We start from the raw sequence: 19,975 nt of genomic DNA, 5'->3' as shown, positions 1-19,975 counted from the left end.
GGTCTCTCACATCAGCGTCCGCACTAATAAGAGCCAGCTTTGCGGTGGAGCGTGTGTGTGTTGCGTGAGGCTGTCGTGTTTGCCTGCGATTACTCTCCTTAACCTGGCTGTGAAAGGCTGGCCGTGACCCCGTGGGGTCGGGAAGGTCAAGGACTTGGCAGCCGCGAGCGTGTGGATGTGGGTCTCACGGTGGACGGGGGCCGATCCTGGTCTGGAGCTAATCACTGTTTACTAGAATCACTTCCATTTTTCAGCGAGCTACTGTCACGCACGGCCTCGGGAGGGAGGAGGGAAGCTCGGGGGTCTGACGGCCCGTGTGGGATTCAGGGAAAAGGGATGGGCTGAAATGAACTGCAGGAACGTGAATGCGGATTAAACACCAGCGGTGATCCAGAACTGAGAATGACTGCAGTGCCAGAAACGACTGACACACAGTGAGAGGAAATGAACTGCTCTGTAACACACTCGCGCTCGCTGCAGGACGCTAACTAATGCTTTATGAGCGTGACTCACCTGTGCCATCTTGACCTTGTTAGCGGTCGGTGGAGTCTATTAACGCCTGTGACATGATTCAGTTTAGTTGACTATTTTTGTGCACAAAAAAATTTGAATGATTTAAACTATAGATTTTTCAAGGGTTTTTTTTTTGCAGAAAAAAATGTGAGAAATGCCATTCCAGGAACATGATTGGGAACCACTGCTCTAAACTATATTGTAAAGGGAGAAATGCCAATCATGAGTCTAGGGTGTTGCTATGCAGTTGCTAAGGTGTTCAGAGTGTTTTTAACATGTTGCTTTGCTGTTGCTAGGGAGTTACCACAGTAGGTTGTAGCTGTAAGCTAAATTTTAAAAGGAGAAATACCAATCATGAGTCTAGGGTGTTGCTATGCAGTTGCTAAGGTGTTCTGAGTGTTTTTAGCACGTTGCTATGCCGTTGCTAGGGAGTTACCACAGTAGGTTGTTGCTGTAAGCTAAATTTTAAAAGGAGAAATACCAATCATGAGTCTAGGGTGTTGCTATGCAGTTGCTAAGGTGTTCTGAGTGTTTTTAGCACGTTGCTATGCCGTTGCTAGGGAGTTACCACAGTAGGTTGTTGCTGTAAGCTAAATTTTAAAAGGAGAAATACCAATCATGAGTCTAGGGTGTTGCTATGCAGTTGCTAAGGTGTTCTGAGTGTTTTTAGCACGTTACTATGCCGTTGCTAGGTAGTTACCACAGTAGGTTGTTGCTGTAAGCTAAATTTTAAAAGGAGAACTACCAGTCATGATTCTAGGGTGTTGCTATGCAGTTGCTAAGGTGTTCTGAGTGTTTTTAGCACGTTACTATGCCGTTGCTAGGTAGTTACCACAGTAGGTTGTTGCTGTAAGCTAAATTTTAAAAGGAGAAATACCAGTCACGATTCTAGGGTGTTGCTATGCAGTTGCTAAGGTGTTCTGAGTGTTTTTAGCACGTTACTATGCCGTTGCTAGGTAGTTACCACAGTAGGTTGTTGCTGTAAGCTAAATTTTAAAAGGAGAAATACCAATCATGAGTCTAGGGTGTTGCTATGCAGTTGCTAAGGTGTTCTGAGTGTTTTTAGCACGTTGCTATGCCGTTGCTAGGGAGTTACCACAATAGGTTGTTGCTGTAAGCTAAATTTTAAAATGAGAAATACCAATCATGAGTCTAGGGTGTTGCTATGCAGTTGCTAAGGTGTTCTGAGTGTTTTTAGCACGTTACTATGCCGTTGCTAGGTAGTTACCACAGTAGGTTGTTGCTGTAAGCTAAATTTTAAAAGGAGAAATACCAGTCACGATTCTAGGGTGTTGCTATGCAGTTGCTAAGGTGTTCTGAGTGTTTTTAGCACGTTACTATGCCGTTGCTAGGTAGTTACCACAGTAGGTTGTTGCTGTAAGCTAAATTTTAAAAGGAGAAATACCAATCATGAGTCTAGGGTGTTGCTATGCAGTTGCTAAGGTGTTCTGAGTGTTTTTAGCACGTTACTATGCCGTTGCTAGGTAGTTACCACAGTAGGTTGTTGCTGTAAGCTAAATTTTAAAAGGAGAAATACCAATCATGAGTCTAGGGTGTTGCTATGCAGTTTGCTAAGGTGTTCTGAGTGTTTTTATCATATTGCTATGCTGTTGCTGGAGAATGCTGTTATTGGAGAAATGTCAGTCAAGATTCTAGGGTGTTGCTATGCAGTTGCTAAGGTGCTCTGTGTGTTTTTAGCACATTGCTATGCTGTTGCTAGGGAGTTACGAAAGTAGGTTGTTGCTATAAACAATATTTTAAATGGAGAAATACTAATCATGATTCTAGGGTGTTGCTATGCAGTTGCTAAGGTGCTCTGTGTCTCTGTTTAGCACGTTGCTATGCTGTTGCTAGGGAGTTACCAAAGTAGGTTGTTGCTAAGGTAAACTGGGTGGTTGTATTTAATTATAGTATGGAGATTTAAAAAACGTTATTAGAAATTTTACGATAGATTTTCACGTTTTTTTGAAGAAAATGTAAATGTAGAAATTGCGTGGTTGCCAGTGCATTGCTATGCAGTTGCTAAGGTGTTCTTTAGTATGTTGCTAAGGAGTAAATCATTGCTAAGGTAATCTGGGTGGTTGCTAGGCAACTCACTAAGGTGATGAACATCTGTGCTCCATTTGTTAATTTGACATTGTTAGTGACAATTTATTCTCTCTGAATATGCATAAAACGCAGAAAACTGCTGTCAAGTACAATATTTTTATGATGTACATTTAGTTTTTATTAAATAGCATCAGAAAAAATATCCAAGATTCCAAAACTCAGGCTATCTTTAACTAAGTCCATTAATTTTATTGAATTATTGCAGTTGCCCGAGGAAACGCGAGTGCACAAACGTCTCACTGACCAAATGCAGCAGCCTGTTTGTGCTTTCGCCAGGTACATCAAACCACAAACCTCCTCATACTCTGACCTCGGCTTGACTTTGGGTCCAAGACCCCATCAGCCAATCGGACTTGAGAAGCGTGTGTTTGCTCCAATCAGAACTGACCGTGTGGGCGTTAGTGATTTGATGTGGCTTGACATCTAAGTGATATCAGTTACTATAATATGATATTGTCAATGATGAGCGGTTTGAGCATTTCCCATGTGCTAATAATGTGAGTTGGCAGAGGAGCGCTGATGGAAACTGTCGAGTCGAGTTATCAGACACACCCGGACAGATGATTTCATCTCAACATATGCAGCGTTGCACATTGCGTATTTTAATGTCTTTTTGATCAAATAAACGCAGCCTTTGTGAGCAGAAGAGACTTCTTTTAAAAACTGTGTGTGTGTGTGTGTGTGTGTGTGTGTGTGTGTGTGTGTGTGTGTATGTAGCATTGCAGTAATATAATCTTAAAGACCAAAACCATCAGAGTATGTGTATGAGAGAACGAGTATGTTCATTTATAGTGTGTATATAAACACAAACTAAATGCTAAGATTGGCCACTATTTTTCTTGTTCTGTCTTAAAATAATTTAAAGACAAAATTTAGCCAGAACTGAGTTCTCTGAAATATTTGCCCTGCACATTAGAAAACATTCCCTCCCTTTCTGTCTTGGCATGAAGAGCAGTTTGTTCTTCTGCAGAAGTTTTGAGGCATGTTGTTATTTTTAAGTTTGTAGGGCCTGTATAAACTTAGGAAGGCCAAAAAAAAAGCTGGAATCTTCTGCATCTATATTTCTGTTTCAGACCGTTAGACGGTGCATTTCATACTAGATTTTAGTCTTTCAGCACATTTTGCTTTATTGTCACAATGAAATCTATTAAATCACTACTGTAGAGTGATAATTGCCTTTGCATTCTCCTCCATCTCTCTGTAGGTGTGTTCTGATGTCTTCTGCAGAGTTTTTTCGCGTGCGAGGATGAGTTTGCGTGCCACACCGGCCTAGCGTGCGCAGATCCCGGTCACCGGCCCCGACCTCCCCTGGGAGGAGGAGGAGATTAAAATGAGATGGAGAAGGAAAAAAATACGGCGAGAAATGGCTTCCAGATGACCCCGATTTGAGTTGCTTAGCTCATTTGTAGCTGGCAGACAGACTTTGACAGGAACGATTACAGCAGCCTGAAGCTCTGCAGCAGAAGCACTTCTCCAGGTTAATGAAGGATTACTCACACATACACGCTCTTTATTTAAATATCTGGCATTTTAAAAATTAAGTAAACTTCATTTTGACCTGTATTGTGGGCTTAAGTAATACAACTTTTTAACGTTTTTGTAAGGTTTAAATGAATTGATAAATGGCTTTATATTACAAAATCTCAACTGTTTAAAACTCAAAATGGGTGGTTTATTACTTTTCACTATAAAAACAAGTTTATATAAGAATTATTCAGTAAACTTCATTTTGACTTGTTTTGAATTTTCTTTTACATTTTTTAAGGTTTACATTAATTGATAAATGTTTTATACTCAAAAAACAGTGTATAAATTAAAAAAAATGTGTGGTTTATTTCATATTCTGACTATGACTGTTATAAAAAAAAACATTAGTTGCCGTAAGAATTAAGTAAGCTTCAGTTTGACCTGTATTGTGGGATTTTGTAGTAACATTCTTTTTAAACATTTTAAGGTGTTTAAATTAATTTTTATATCGAAGCCCATTTCTGCCACATAAGAAAAAAAATCATGCCCTGGTAAGTCATAATAATGAAGAAAAAAAGTCAAATTAATGACATAAAAAGTTAAAATTATGACAAAAACTCAAAATTATGACAAAAACTCAAAACAATGACTTGAGTTGAAATTATGACTTAAAAAGTCAAAATTGACAAAAAGTCAAAATTATGACTTAAAAAGTCGAAACTAACAAAAAATCTAAATTGTGACAGGCATACTAAGTAAAACTTATGATATACCGAGTTGAAATTATGACAAAAAGCAAAACTATGATTTAAAAAGTCAAATTTGTGAAAAAAGTCCAAATTGACATAAGTCAAAATTATGACTTCAAAAGTTAAAATTGACAAAAAGTCGAAATTATGACATACTAAGTGAAAATTTACAAATTGTCAAAATTAACAAGTCAAAATTATGACAAGTCGAAATTATGACTTTAAAATTGATTCAAAAAGTCAAAAATATGACATACTAAGTCAAAATAATGAATTAAAAAGTCGAAATTAGTTAAAAAAGTAAAGATTATGACAAAAAGTAAAAATTATGACAAAAAGTAAAAACTGAACAAAAAATGTAAAAAAAAGTCAATGTTATGAAATAAAAAGTTAAAATCATGACAAGTCAAAAAATTTCTTTTTATGTCATAATTTTGACATTTTAAGTTATAATTTCGACATAGCATCTCATAATTATGACTTAGTAATTCATAATTTTTACTTTTTGTGTCATAGTTATGACTTACAGAGCATGATTGTCATTTTTTCTTATGTGTCAGAAATAGGCTTCCATATTTATAAATGGTTTTATACTACAAAACAGTGTTTAAAACTCAGAATAGGCGGTTTTATTACTTTTACGACTATGATTATTATTATAAAAATAAGTTACCGTAAGAAAGTAAACTTCAATTTGACCTGTAGTGTGAGCTTATGTAATAAAATTTGAAAGGTTATGAATTGATGAATGGTTTTAGACTACAAAAACAGTGTTTAAAACTCATAATGGGCAGTTTATTACTTTTACGACTGTTATTATAATAAAGATCATTGCCATCAAGTTACTCTTCACATGTTTCTCTGTGTTTTATTTGAGCTTTTATCTGCTCTTCAGGATGCTGAAAATGAAAGCCGTCAGCTGCTGGTCATGATGGGCTTGGCTGGTTAGTATTTTTTTCTGTCAGTTTATTCTGTAGCAGGTTTTTCTCTCTCTTTGTCAGGTTATTTTAGAGCACTGATAGCAGTCGTACATGTTGTCGCAGCAGGACTGGTGTGTGGCGCAGCTGGGACAGTAAATGCGGGTGGTCTTTGTGGTGTTGTAGTCGTGTTTGTTCTTAATGCAGAATATCACGCTGACAAACCACAGTCATTTACATGCAATCGTGTAAATGGAGAGGTGCAATTAGAGTCAAAGCCTGCTCCAAAAGTGGCCCCGTTTCATTCTACCCTACTCCACTGTCTTTCTCAAGGGATCATGGGAAGAGATCTGATCTCTGTTCTCACTCTAGTCTGGGAGAAGATTGTGTGGTAAGTGGCTGCTCAACCTTCAAGCAGCACGTTTCGCCTGTTCTGAATCTTGTTTACAGTCTATAAATCTGGTGCTTATGTACGACATCCAGTGACATGATGTGGCGGGACAGTAACAGCTCATAAGGATGCTCGTTATCAGTTACACATTTTCTCAGCTGCGCATTCCAGACGCTCTGGAGGGAAAATCGCAGTGGAAAGCCAGAGTTGGTCTTTCTATCCCAAAAAGAGAAAAAACTTAACCTTTCAGCACTCTGTACACTCAAAAAAATAACTTGTTGGTCTAACTTAATTCAATTATGACACCTATTTCCACACAGTTGAACTGATTTATTTGAACTTAAGATAGGTTAATTGTACTGATGAGTAAAATTCATGCTAATTGAATGAGATCACACCAGTTTCATTTGACATATTCTGTGAATGTTTCCTGAACATAATTCATTCTTGTTGATCCAACCAGTGCTATTGCAATTCAGACTGGTGCCCTTGTGCAGTGTTGCTCAAGTTTTCTGCACTTTTAAGGAAATGGAAAGACCTGTTAGTGTTTAAGTGTTTAATGTTTAGTTATTTTGAACATTTAAAAGAGTTTGTAGCATATATATATAAAAAAAATTTTGTTACCATCATGGTGAAGATGTGCGCTTGTGCTTAGGTTGTGAATAGCTGTTGTACACAGACATACATGTTTCATGACCATTGAGAGGGATAAAGCTGATGACCATATGTAGACTGTGTAAATTATGTGCTGGCCCTCAAACTAATTTATTTATATTTCTATAAAAACTAAACTAAAATATCACTTTTTCATATGCTAAGTAACATTTATAGCATGCAAGTAATGATCAGGTAAAGAACTTCTCATCACTGGCTTTAGCACAGTTAAAGCTTGTTGAGAACAACATAGATTTATTTCATGCAGCCACCCATAGCCTAACCACAAGGTCTACACTTCAGCATAATGGTAACCTCAAAAAAATCGACATAACAAACTCTTTTAAATGTCAAATATAACTGAACATCAAACTTTAAAAGGTATTTCCCTTTACTAAAAACACATTAAACAGCACTTAAGTTCAACATTTACTGTCCTGATCTTTCCCTACGCAAAGCATGCTGGGAACTAGAAATCCACTGCCCAGTTTCAATCAATGCAACATAAATGATTCATGTCATCCCAACACAAATGGTTTAGGTTAACCTAACATTTTGCAAATTTAATTTCATTTAACATAATACAATTGAGTGCAAATGCCAATTAAGTAAAAAACTAAAGATTTGTGTTGGTTCATCTTATTTTATTTAAATAAACTGAACAAGCAGCTAGAATCATTTTTTTGAGTGTAAGACAAGACCAACGGAAACTCATTTCAGCCACATGAGGGGAAAAAAATCATTCTTTGGTAAATCATAATAATTATGATATACTAAGTCATATTTATGAGATAAATAGTTGACATTGTCAAAAAGTTATTATAGAAAGTCATAATTTTGACTTTTATCTCATAATTTAGACTTTTTAATTTCATAATTATGATTTAGGACATTTCATAAATCCAACTTTTTATCATAATTATGACATAAAAAGTCATTTTTTAGTATGTCCTAATTTTGACTTTTTACATGTATGTCATAATTGGCTTTTTAAGTCATAATTTCGACTTTTCATTTCATATGACAGCATGTTATAATTTTGATTTTTTTTATCTCATAATTATGACATACTAATTTAAACTTTTTGTCATAATTTCAACTATTTAATGTCATAATTGCTACTTAAGTCAAAATTATCTCATAAATATCTTAGTATATCATAATTTAGACTTTTCATCTCATAAATGATTTAGTATGTCATAAATTCGACTTCTCATCTCAATTATAACTTACAATTTCGACTTTATCTCATATGACTTAATGTCATAATTTTGACTTCATTTCATAAATATCTTAGTAATTTCGACTTTTTATCTCATAAATATGACATCATAATTTCGAATTTATCTCATAAATATCTTATGTCATAATTTCGACTTTTCATCTCATAAATGTCTTAATATATCATAATTTTGACTTTTTATGTCATAATTGTCTTGCTATGTCATAATATTGACTTTTCATCTCATAAATATTTTAGTATTTTGTAATTTTGACTTGTCATTTCAGAAATATCTTAGTGTGTCATAATTTTGACTTTTTATCTCACAATTATGTCTTAGTATATCATAATTTCGATTTTCATCTCATAAATGTCTTAATATATCATAATTTCAACTTTTCACCTCATAAATACCTTACTATGTCATAATTTCGACTTTTCGACTAATGTCTTGCCTTGAAATCAGTGGTAATAAAATAAAGAGATGCAATGTAGTTTTTTTTTAAAAAACTAGAATGATTGTTTAACAAAGAAGTTCTTTAAAATCATCCTAGAAGAAGAAAGAAAGTTCCTCCAGTTATAGGATGATGCCGTGAAGCTGCTCTCAGTCTGAACTCAGACCCGTCAGAATCAACTTTCTCCACACACGTCTCCCGAGCGTCTCCGGCTCCAGCTCTGATTTCCACAAACACTGTGTTGGTTTTGATTCCTGTCTAGTTAGTGGGGTTCCCTTCCTTTGTCTCGTTGAGCTGCTAGTCATTCCTAAGGCAGTGCCTGATCCAGCCATTATTACTCTGCATGACTTAAATGACTCTCTGGGACACTTCACATAATGAACCATTTCCTCGAGCTGAAATGATTCTCCAGCATTGCCCGACATGTGGTTGCCCAGCATGTCACCATCGGCACGCTGCTTCTCCTGTTTATAAGCTCACTGGAGTCAGTTCAGATTCAATTTACATTCATTTTCAGATGTCATTGCTTTCTTTTCATTCATTATTTGCTGAATCTACTGTTTCAGTTCTGGAGATCTATGAGACGTCCTTGATTGGAAATGTTTTGGTCTGGTGAAGAGATTCAGCTCTTATGACTCTTGCAGAGACTCACTGAACGAGATGAACAGCAGCACTCGATTCACTTGTTTTCTTTCCAAGAAAGTGGCAGTGAAGAATATGTGTTTTCTTTGTAAATAAATTCGACGTCCGTCATTTTGGGGGAAACTTTGTGATGTTCCTCATTTGTGAGTCACTTTTGATAAAAGCATCTGTTAAATGGAAAAATATTAATGTAAATATCTATAACAGATCATTGTTTTCTAGACACCTGACTGGTTTGAAGAGCAAACCAACATTATTGCTTCTAGGCTATTGTTTCCATCCACCTATTTTTATGCGCGTTTTTGCACATGTGCCCAATTTTTTATCCAATAAGAAGACATACGCATAAACTACGATGGAAACACCTTTACCGAATAAATCCCTCATGTGACTTTGCCTCAGCAGAAGCTGTGATTGGATAACTGGACTAACCAGTGGACCAATCACATCGCAGCATCTCAAATGTTGGTTTGGTGGTTCTGAAACATCTGAGTCAAAGTCTGTCATCAGAATGATTTGGTTTAATTCCTCCAGAAGCGTCTCACACGATTGTGTTTCCAAACACCAGCATCCGAACGCAAGATCACATGACAGCGTTTATTGTGTTTCGTCTGACGCTCTGAGACCAACTCATTTATGATGGAGGAGAAAAGAGCCTGATTGCAGCAACTTACATTTTTATTACTGATACTTTGCTCCAATTTCACAGGAAATGATGATTTTGATCACATGGGATGGAAACGCTGCTTTATTCGCAAATGTTTTATGCCACAGTCCAAGTTAAATTCACAACTTTGGAAGAAACAAAGCTACTGTCATATGCTGTGAACCAACATAATCTCATGGCAGTTCATCACTATTTTATGTTTTGGCGAATTATAATGAATTTATGAAATCTAATCTAATCTAATTCTGCTGTGATTTTTCCTTCTCCTCATCAGGGTCACTGAGAACCCCGTCCTGAACTGACAGTGAAAGTCTCTGCTTCAGCACAAATATAAATAGAGATCTGTCACTCCATCACATCCATCAGATCAGAGGAACTCATACGGCACGCTTAATAGTGGACGGTCAATGTTTGCTGTGCTGCTCACACTAGTTTAAATATCACCATTCAAACTGAATTACATCTACATTGTGTGGTCTTAACATCCCTTACTTCTTGAAAGAAAAAGACGTGTTCTTTATTATATTTCAGTCAATATTTAAGTGCATCTAAAACCATAAATATGTAGACACGTTTCATGTCACCACTCAGGATAGTCACTAGTTTAGTATGATGACAATTGTTGGCTCTATAACAACTTGCTTGTGACATTTCTCAATTTTAATTTGCTTTGGATAAAAGCCTGATGAATGAATGTATTTCGATTTGATTTTCATTTTGATATAACACCATTGTATCAGGTTTCACGTTCATGTTAAATTGACTTAAAAACTGTTACTCTTTGGCTTAACTCAAAGTTTTCATTTTGAAACAATGTCAGAAATTGCATACTTCCCAACTATATAGTATGCAAAAAATCAACGCTATCTCATGACCAATTCGTACGTATTTTTTACAAGGTGGCTAATTCATACAAATTCGTACGACCTCACTTGTGCGAATTCAAACGTTTTGTCTAAATCCCAGTGATGGGTAGGTTTAGGGGCGGGGTTAGGGGTAGGTCATTCCTACGAATTCACTCGTAAAATACATACAATTTAGCAAAAAACGTACAGATTTGTATGAGTGAGGTCGTACAAATTTGTACAAATTAGCCACCTTGTAAAATACGTACAAATTGCAGTGAGATCGGGTTGGATTTGATTTTCATTTTGATTTAACACAATTGAATTGGGTTTCTCGTTCGTGTTAAATTGACTTAAAAACTGTTACTCTTTGGCTTAACTCAAAGTTTTAATTTTGAAATAATGGCTGTGTCCGAAATCGCATACTTTTCTACTATATACACTCTAAAAAATGCTGGGTTAAAAACAACCCAAGTTGGGTTGAAAATGGACAAACCTAGCGATTGGGTTGTTTTAACCCAGCGGTTGGGTTAAATGTTTGCCCAACCTGCTGGGTAGTTTTATTTAAACCAACTATTATTTAAAAATTGCTATATGGCTAGCTTAAAATGAACCCAAAATAGTTGGGAAATTAAAAACCAGATGCAATTAGAGACAACAATAATAGACAAAAGGTGAATGTTTATTAATAAGCTTTAATATTTTATTAATATAAATTTAATAGTTTAATAGTTTATTAATATAAATTTATTAATAAGCAATTTAATAAATGTTTATTGTTTAATAATTATTCATTGAACATTAATAAATGTTCATTTCCAACATACTTTGGGTTAATTTTAATTAAGCAATACAGTCATTTTTAAACAATAGTTGAGTTAAATAAAACTACCCAGCAGGTTGGGCAAACATTTAACCCAACCACTGGGTTAAAACAACCCAATTGCTGGGTTTGTCCATTTTCAAACCAACTTGGGTTGTTTTTAACCCAGCATTTTTTAGAGTGTAGTTGGTTAAAAACAGTATGTGACAAAAAGAAGTATGTCCGAAAACACAGTACTCATAAAAAAGTAGGTGAAAATGAGATTCTGAAGTGTGCACACGATGGACAGGGGAGAGGATTTGTGAATGGCAGTGAAGCAACACAACTGACGCTGGTAGGTCACATGATAATGACATCATGGCGAATGTAGTCAGTCTGGATTACATTCATACTATATAGAACATACTTTTTATTAGCACTCGCTAAATTACTCATTCAAAATGCCTACTCAAGAGAGTATGTGATTTCGGACATGTTTGATGAAATATGTATGTATATATTGGTTTGTTCGTTTTCTCACATGAACATGCATTGTCTATTTTGCTATGTGTTAAGTATTCAATATGCATCAAAAACAAATAGAATTTGTTAAAAAATAAAATAATACAAATATACTCATAAATGTGAATATATGTTCATACACACTGTAAAATGTGGCAACCTGCAATTGTTACCTTACAGAGCATTTTTTTATTATTATTATTGCATAAAAAATTTTGTTGGTATAAATTAATATATTTAGGTTGATTCAGTGATGTTAAATAATATTTAATTTAATTTAATAAATATTTAAATGTATAAATAAATATTTATAAATAACACAATGTTAGTTAATTTAGCTCTTGGAACAAACACTTTCCGCCCAGATAGTCTCACACAGTCACGTGGGTTTTATTATTAGATGTGTTCCGGATCGTCCTGTGCTCTCCATCTGTGCTCAGCGCAGCCTGCGTGACAAGAGCGGCTCCTGTTTTCTGTGCGTGACCGTGTTGTTCTCGTCTGACACCCCCGGTTCGCTGCCGAACCCCCTCCGGGCCGCTTTCACACCTTCGTTAGGCGGCACACTGCTTGTTTTGGCGAGCCGCCCATGTGAATGGCACATTGAGCGCGGGCAATGGCTGGAAGTGAACCCGAGGCTGCGGAGGGTGAGCTGGAGGACAGCGGCGTGTGGGAGTTTTTGTGCGTGCTCCCGCGCATTTGAACCCGCTGCCAGGTCACGGGGAAATGCACAGGACATGCAGAGTTCATCAGATGATAGATTCTGTCTTTCTGATGCATGTTGACCGGGGCTAGTTGTCACACTTGTTTTTGTTTATATTTTTTCAGGAAAAGTTATTTGTTTGTCTATTTGTTTCATTAATACTTTATTTGTTTTAGAACTTTGCAAATTAAATGTGTCTTTCTCATGCATGTTGTAGAGGAGACTGGGGCAAGTTCTCACTTTTTTGTATATAATTTCAGGATCATTTATTTATTTATTTGTCACTTTTTTGTACTTGACCTTTTCACGATAAGTTTATGTTTGTTTAATAAATTTATTTATTTATGTATTTTAGTACTTATTTTAGGGAAAAAAATAATTTGAAAAATTTTAACTAATTTGTTTGTTTAATCAATTATTTCTTTCTTTATTTAAGAACTTTGCAAAAAAAAAAGTTGTCACGTTTTTTTTATATTTTCAAGATAAATTTTATTCATTTATTAAAATAAAATATCTGCAAAACATCCAACTAATGATATCAAGTAGAAATTCAATGCCTGAAAGTTTATTTTTTAAAGTCATTTTCTTTATAAACACAAAATTAAAATCTTGATGACAAATACAAAACATTCAATCATTGTTGCAGAGGAAAGAAGTTCTTTTAACACTTTGAGCTCTACAGCGGGGCATGTTGTCACAATAGAAACCTGCTGTATTGACAGTGATTTAAGAAGAATATCTTATGACATTTTGAATAAATAAATAAAGCTGAAAACCTATTTAATTGACAAAAAAATATACATAATTGTATTAATTTACAACATATAAAACACATGTGACAACTTTCCCCACCTTGCCTTTTAAAATAAATAAAATTCATTAAAACCTAATAATTTTTTCCATGTCTAATTTGAACTAGCCATTTCTGACCAACATGTAAAGCTAGAGTTTTGACTGAAAAAATCTCAAGGTTACTCGAAGGAACAGAAACTTGACTTTAAAGAATACCATGGTATCATCAGCATGCTGTATTTCACTACAATCTGTGATGTTTGTTGTGTTCAAATGGCGACTCATTCAAGGATTCAGAGTGTTTTTACGACCCAAACTCAACTGATTGTTCAGGTCGTTTGCCAAACTCTAAAACAGATGATTTTTTGTGTAGCATAATGTCAAGAATCAAGAAAATAACAGGGTAGATTGTTCTGAATTGCTCAGTGATTGTCTAAAAGCCTCATTATCAGCAGGAAGATGTTAGAAGCTTAATTTCAGTTTTCCGACTTTATTTGGACCCGGTTTTCAGCCTTTTGCCATGTTTAAACAGCATCCTTACGCTTTGTCTTCGGCCAGATCCAGTGAAATACGAACTGAATCTGATCCAGTGGAAAATGAGCCAGTCAGTGATGTTTCTTGGCACGATGGAGCAATAAATATTGATTACAGGAAGGTCAGTTTGGTCACTAACTCTTGGACTCACTTTAGCAAAAGTGCATTAGATTCACTGAAATTGGTAGGTCCAGTTTGAAACATAATTTAATCTTTAGAAATCCTCATAATGAAGAGATATCCTCCTCCTGAAGCACATGCAGGGGATTTTATGATTTTATGATTGTTGGTTTAACTTAAAAAAGTACCTGTTACCTGGTTGCCCTACAATTTTGAGTTCATTAAAGTTAATACAATGAAGGTGATTGGTTTAATCAACAGAAACTCCAAAAATTTTGTTATCTGAACCACATTACTACTGAAGTTGATTTGACATTTGTTAACAAATCATAAAAATAATTTTTTTACAGTGCAGAAAACTTTTCACTTTTGTCTATGACAAAAACGTATGCAATGCTTTTCCAGGCCTTGAATCCACATAAGGACATTATTGCAAGCACTTCCAGCCATGCAATATCAATTTTTATATATGCAGTTCATTATAACGACACACATGTACGTCTTGCATTCTCACTGTTGCCAGAAGAGGCGCTATAACTGAAGACAATCACAGAGCAAGTTAGTTAAAGTTCATTAAACTGTAGTAATGTTTATAGCAGCTACCTAAATAACATTACAGCAACACAAAACAGCGTGTAATTTTAATGGGACCACACACACATATAGTGCACTCGCCAAGCATTCGCATCTGTGTTTGTGTAATTGCGCAAAGTGTTTCTGGCAATAATGCTCTTGATATTTAAGTTCTACAAACGGCAGCTGTCTGCATATAATTGCCTATCTAAACATCTATTTTATTCATGTTCATATAGGCCTATGTTATCAAATATTCATGCTTATATCTTGAGGATGAACATCTAAGTTTTCTTGCATATAATGTCTATGCATGTCATATTGTATGTTATGTTCATTCCTGTAGCTGAAACTAGTAAATGCATGAACTGATGTAATGCATACCTTGAATGCACTTTGGATAAAAGTGTCAGCCAAATGCATACATTTTCAGTTTGAAAACAATAGCATTTGTTATTGTTAATAGTTGCCACACGTTAAGAGAGATGAAGCAGATGTGTGTGTGTGTGTGCTGTAATCCAATCCTTTAAATTGGACAGGATGACACTGGAAACCAGGAGCTGAGTGTAATAAATCACAGGATTTGTGACAGATGAAACGTCTGGCACTTTGAGCAGTGTGCTGTATGTTGACCTTTGACCCCACCTCTTTTCACTCATTTCTTCCTCTTTATGCCACGGCTTTACGAAGCGCACGCCAACAGGAACCGTATCCTAATAATGGACGATGCACATTATTCCTTCAATTATGCAAGTTATGATTGCATGCATATGTTGTCTACTAGGAGAATAACACTTTATTTTGATTCTCCCAACAGACATTCTACTGACTATAAGTAACTGTGTAAGTACATGTCAACTTATTCTACTAACCTATACTCTAATGAGAGTTAGTTAAGATGTAGTTGTAAAGTTACTTATTATAGTTAGTAGAATGTCTAAAGTGGGCCATCGAATGTTGAAGTAGGTGATTGTCTGAATGCAGGGCACAGGCTGACCCATCGGCGAACACAGATGCGGTTTGTCTAACAATAGTTTCAATGGAAACACATTTTGTTTTGCCATGATGCCCCACGGCCCACTTCAACCACATCCGAAAGACAAATAAGAATTGTTCTTAAAAACTCCTGATTCGTCTTTGCTCCCAGGAGAAAGCGGGTGGTCTTATAATGACGACTGAATAGAAGCGCTAATGTAAAAAGATGTTTATTAGAACCTGAATGCACGCACTCTATGAGACAGACGTGGTATTATGTTTCTAAGATGTTTATGTATTGCATTGTGTGAGAATTCTGCGTGGATGAGAGACAGAAATATGACCGCATATGTACAGACATACAACACTGTTAAACTAGGAACAGATTTGTCCTGTTGGGAGATACTGACCTCAAGATAAAACCTTATTCTATCTGACACAAACATACACAAAATACAAAATAAATAAATAAATAATGATTATATGAATAATAATAAATACAAGAAAAAAAAAATAAATTATCATACTGTAATAAATTTATATTAAATATACATATATATAAATGTAATAATATATGTATAGATATAATAACATATTAATATATAATTATTATTATATAATAATAATAATATAATAATAAAATATTTAAAAAAATATAAAACAATAAAAAATAAAATATAAAACCATTTAAAATGAAAATAAAATAGATAATATAAAATATAAAAATGATGTTTAAAATAAAAAGTAGTATATAAAATATGAAAAAAACCAAATATAATAAAAAATTAAATATACATTAAAATAATAAAATAAATAAATTATATATATATATATATATATATATGTATATATAAATTATAATATAAATTATACTGTAATAAATATATATATATATATATATATGTAATAATATATGTATAGATATACTATGGGAACATATTAATATAGAATTATTGTTATTATTATTATTATTATTATTATATAATGTAATAAAATATTTTTTAAAAAATATTTAAAATAAAAAAACAAAATATAAAACCATTTAAAATAAAATAAAATAGATAAAAATATAAAAATAACTGTTTAAAATAAAAATAGATCATATAAAATATAAAAAAGTTGCAATATATAAATTATGAAAAAAAAATATAATAAAAAATTAAATATAAATGAAAATAATTAAATAAATAATTATATATATATATATATATATATATATATATATATATATATAATTTATTTATTTTATTATTTATATTTTATAAATATATAATTAATATAATAATATAATTAATTTTATTATATATATTTTATTATATATATATATATATATATATATATATATATAATTTAAAATGTACAATATTTATTATTATTACGTATAAATAATATAAAGTTCAAATGAAGAGAAATATGGGTTCTGTGGTACACGGGTCGTGTCGTGTTGAGGGTGACAGTCGGGCGTCTCGAGCTGTCGTGAGAAGAGCAGCAGCAGAAGATCACAGGCATGAAACTGGCGTCACGCTCACCGTCTGAACGCTTTCACAGCTTCCTGCCGAACACAGACGTGACATCAGGAGACGACGGCAAGGAGCATCAGATCTCTGGCTTATATTAGCTCACTTTGACCTTTCACCCTGAAGCACCTCTGACCCCGCTGGTGTTCAATGAGCCGTTCGCACGGGACGCTCAATAACCAGGAAAAGGTTACTTTAAAAAGTAATTTTTCACGACTAGCGTGACTCTGAACATTAAACTTGATTCAAATGTTCAATAGGGATTTTAAAGGCACTAAAGAATGACTTTCTGTTAGCTTTGTGTAAAACTGCTTTGAAAAAGTTACATTTAAAGGCACTTTAAATGTTTGAGATTGAAACAAATTGGATTTATTGATGATATTTAAACCTGGTTATTGTGTATTTATTAGTGCAATTACATAAATCTGATTTTTTCAATTATATATGACTGACAAATATGCATCACATTAAGTTTATTAGTTTATGTTAAAACTGTGTAATCCAAACAAATGGATTTTATGTGCAATTAAAATTAATGTAGGCCTAAAAACTGTCCGTCTGCCACACATGCACACAGAACAACAATGAAAGAAAAGCACAGAACGTGTCCTGAACTCTTAATCTCTGCTCTGCGTTCAGTCACGAGCAGTAAAGCGCCTCTCGAATCAGTCTTTCATTTAACTCACCCCTGTTACGAGCTCCACGTCATTAGGGTAATATAAAAATGAATGATGGCTTCCCAGATGCCCCTGTGTGGTGGATTTCCACTCGCACACACACACACGTCAGGATCTGCAGTCACGCAAGCGCTGCCCTGAGCGCAGACCTCGGCACAACTACAGGAAAACCAGACACTAGAAAGAGTTTCACAAGTTACAGGGGAATAAATCATTTCAAGGACGCATGAGGAGGAGTGCGTTTGTGAGGGGACAGAACGGCCGAACATGTGTTTAAGAAAGATTACATACATTTGAGATACCAAATTTCATGTGTAATTAAATGATTAGTTCAGTTCGGAATTAAAATTTAATTAATTTAATTTATTTTAATTTAATTTAATTTACTCACCCCCATGTCATCCAAGATGTTCATGTCTTTCTTTCTTCAGTGGAAAAGAAATGAAGGTTTTTGAGGAAAACATTCCAGGATTTTTCTCCATATAGTGGACTTCACTGGGGTTCAACGGGTTGAAGGTCCAAATGTCAGTTTCAGTGCAGCTTCAAAGAGCTCTACATGATCCCAGACGAGGAATAAGAGTCTTATCTAGAGAAACCTTCTGTTATTTTCTAAAAAAAAAAAAAAAATTATATATTTTTTAACCACAAATGCTTGTCTTGCACTGCTCTGTGATGCTCTGCTCTGTAACATTTCTGCTTGTTTGCAATGCAATTGTAAATAAAGATCTGGTGTTTGAATAAGTACAGCGTTTTCTGTGACGCTCCACGCATGACGTAATAACGTTGGAAAGGTCACGCGTGACGTAGGCAGAAGTACTGATCCAGTGTTTACAAAGTGAGCGATCAAAGATTAAGTCAAACTGCCTTTACAAAAAAAGGTAAAACAACGATGTCGAACGATTTTGAAGTTGGAGGAGAAAATGAAATGGAGTTTTTCACCCTACCGTGGTACGTGTGACTGTGACCTTTCCAACATGATTACGTAATGCGTGGAGCATCACAGAGCAGAGCAAGACGAGCATTTGTGGTTAAAAAGTATATAATGATTATTTTTTTTAGAAAATGGCCAATGGTTTCTCTAGATAAGACTCTTATTCCTCGTCTGGGATCATGTAGAGCTCTTTGAAGCTGCACTGAAACTGACATTTGGACCTTCAACCCGTTGAACCCCAGTGAAGTCCACTATATGGAGAAAAATCCTGGAATGTTTTCCTTAAAAACCTTCTAATCTTTTAAGCTAAACTTGTAGTTAACTAATTAGTGATGATTCAGTACTACTGCATGTGTTTTAGTTTTAAAGTTGAGTGTAAAGAAAACTCACAAGCAAATACCGACAACATTTGTGCATAGTAGCTTTGAGTTTAACAACTTTTTCATCAGAAGTCTAGTTATGAAAAAATCCTATAGTAATTTATAGTAAATACTATAGTGTTTTTGAACCATACTATAGTAAAGTACTTTAATTTGTTGTGGTAATTCTATAGTGGTAATACAACAACTATAGTAATATAAACAAATTACTTTACCCAATACTCTACTAAGTTTTCTACAACTATATTATACTACAATACACTACAATTTACTGTAGTAAAAACTAAAATATACTACAGTTTATCAGTTCACTATAGTTAATACTACAGTATGCTGCTGTAGCATTCATGAACGAAGTGTTGTAAATACTATAATGTATACTACAATTTACTAAAGTATATTATTGAAAAAACTATAGTATTTTTTTCATGTGAGAATATTTTGCAAATATTTGTTGTTTTAAATCTATGTCACGCACTGTATAGGCCTACTACTAAAATTAGTAGTATACAGTGCGCGACATAGATTTGCAACAACAATTTAACAATTTTACGCCCAGGGGGACGAATTGAGGGAATGAGGGAATTAATTTTTAATTCGTGGCCACGATAAATATAAATATTTTTGTCATGTGCAGTAATTTCTTGTGTACATTATTTTTTGCACCCCGCGGCTGCCGTAGAAGTACGCCGTTATTTTTTAAATGCTGTATTGCCGCGCAAAATTAAAAAAAGAAAACACTGTGAGAGGTTAGGCTAACGTTAGCTAAGTGAACAGGACGGACAGATCCAAACATAAAAGTAGGGCTTTAAAGAGGAAAG

General features: G+C 34.4%; 1 long non-coding RNA gene across 1 annotated transcript; it reads left to right on the top strand.

Moving 5' to 3' along the window:
- Positions 1–11,067, top strand: LOC125269251. The gene is made up of 4 exons (XR_007185063.1): positions 1–434; positions 3,827–4,099; positions 5,734–5,782; positions 10,061–11,067. It is a non-coding gene; the product is annotated as an uncharacterized LOC125269251 (long non-coding RNA).
- Positions 11,068–19,975: the final 8,908 nt, after the last annotated feature.

The sequence above is a fragment of the Megalobrama amblycephala genome, linkage group LG5 (assembly GCF_018812025.1).
Source record: "Megalobrama amblycephala isolate DHTTF-2021 linkage group LG5, ASM1881202v1, whole genome shotgun sequence".
NCBI classification, from domain to species: Eukaryota; Metazoa; Chordata; class Actinopteri; order Cypriniformes; family Xenocyprididae; genus Megalobrama; species Megalobrama amblycephala.
Note: the sequence above shows the minus strand (reverse complement) of the source record. Positions and strands in the feature narration are given on the sequence as shown.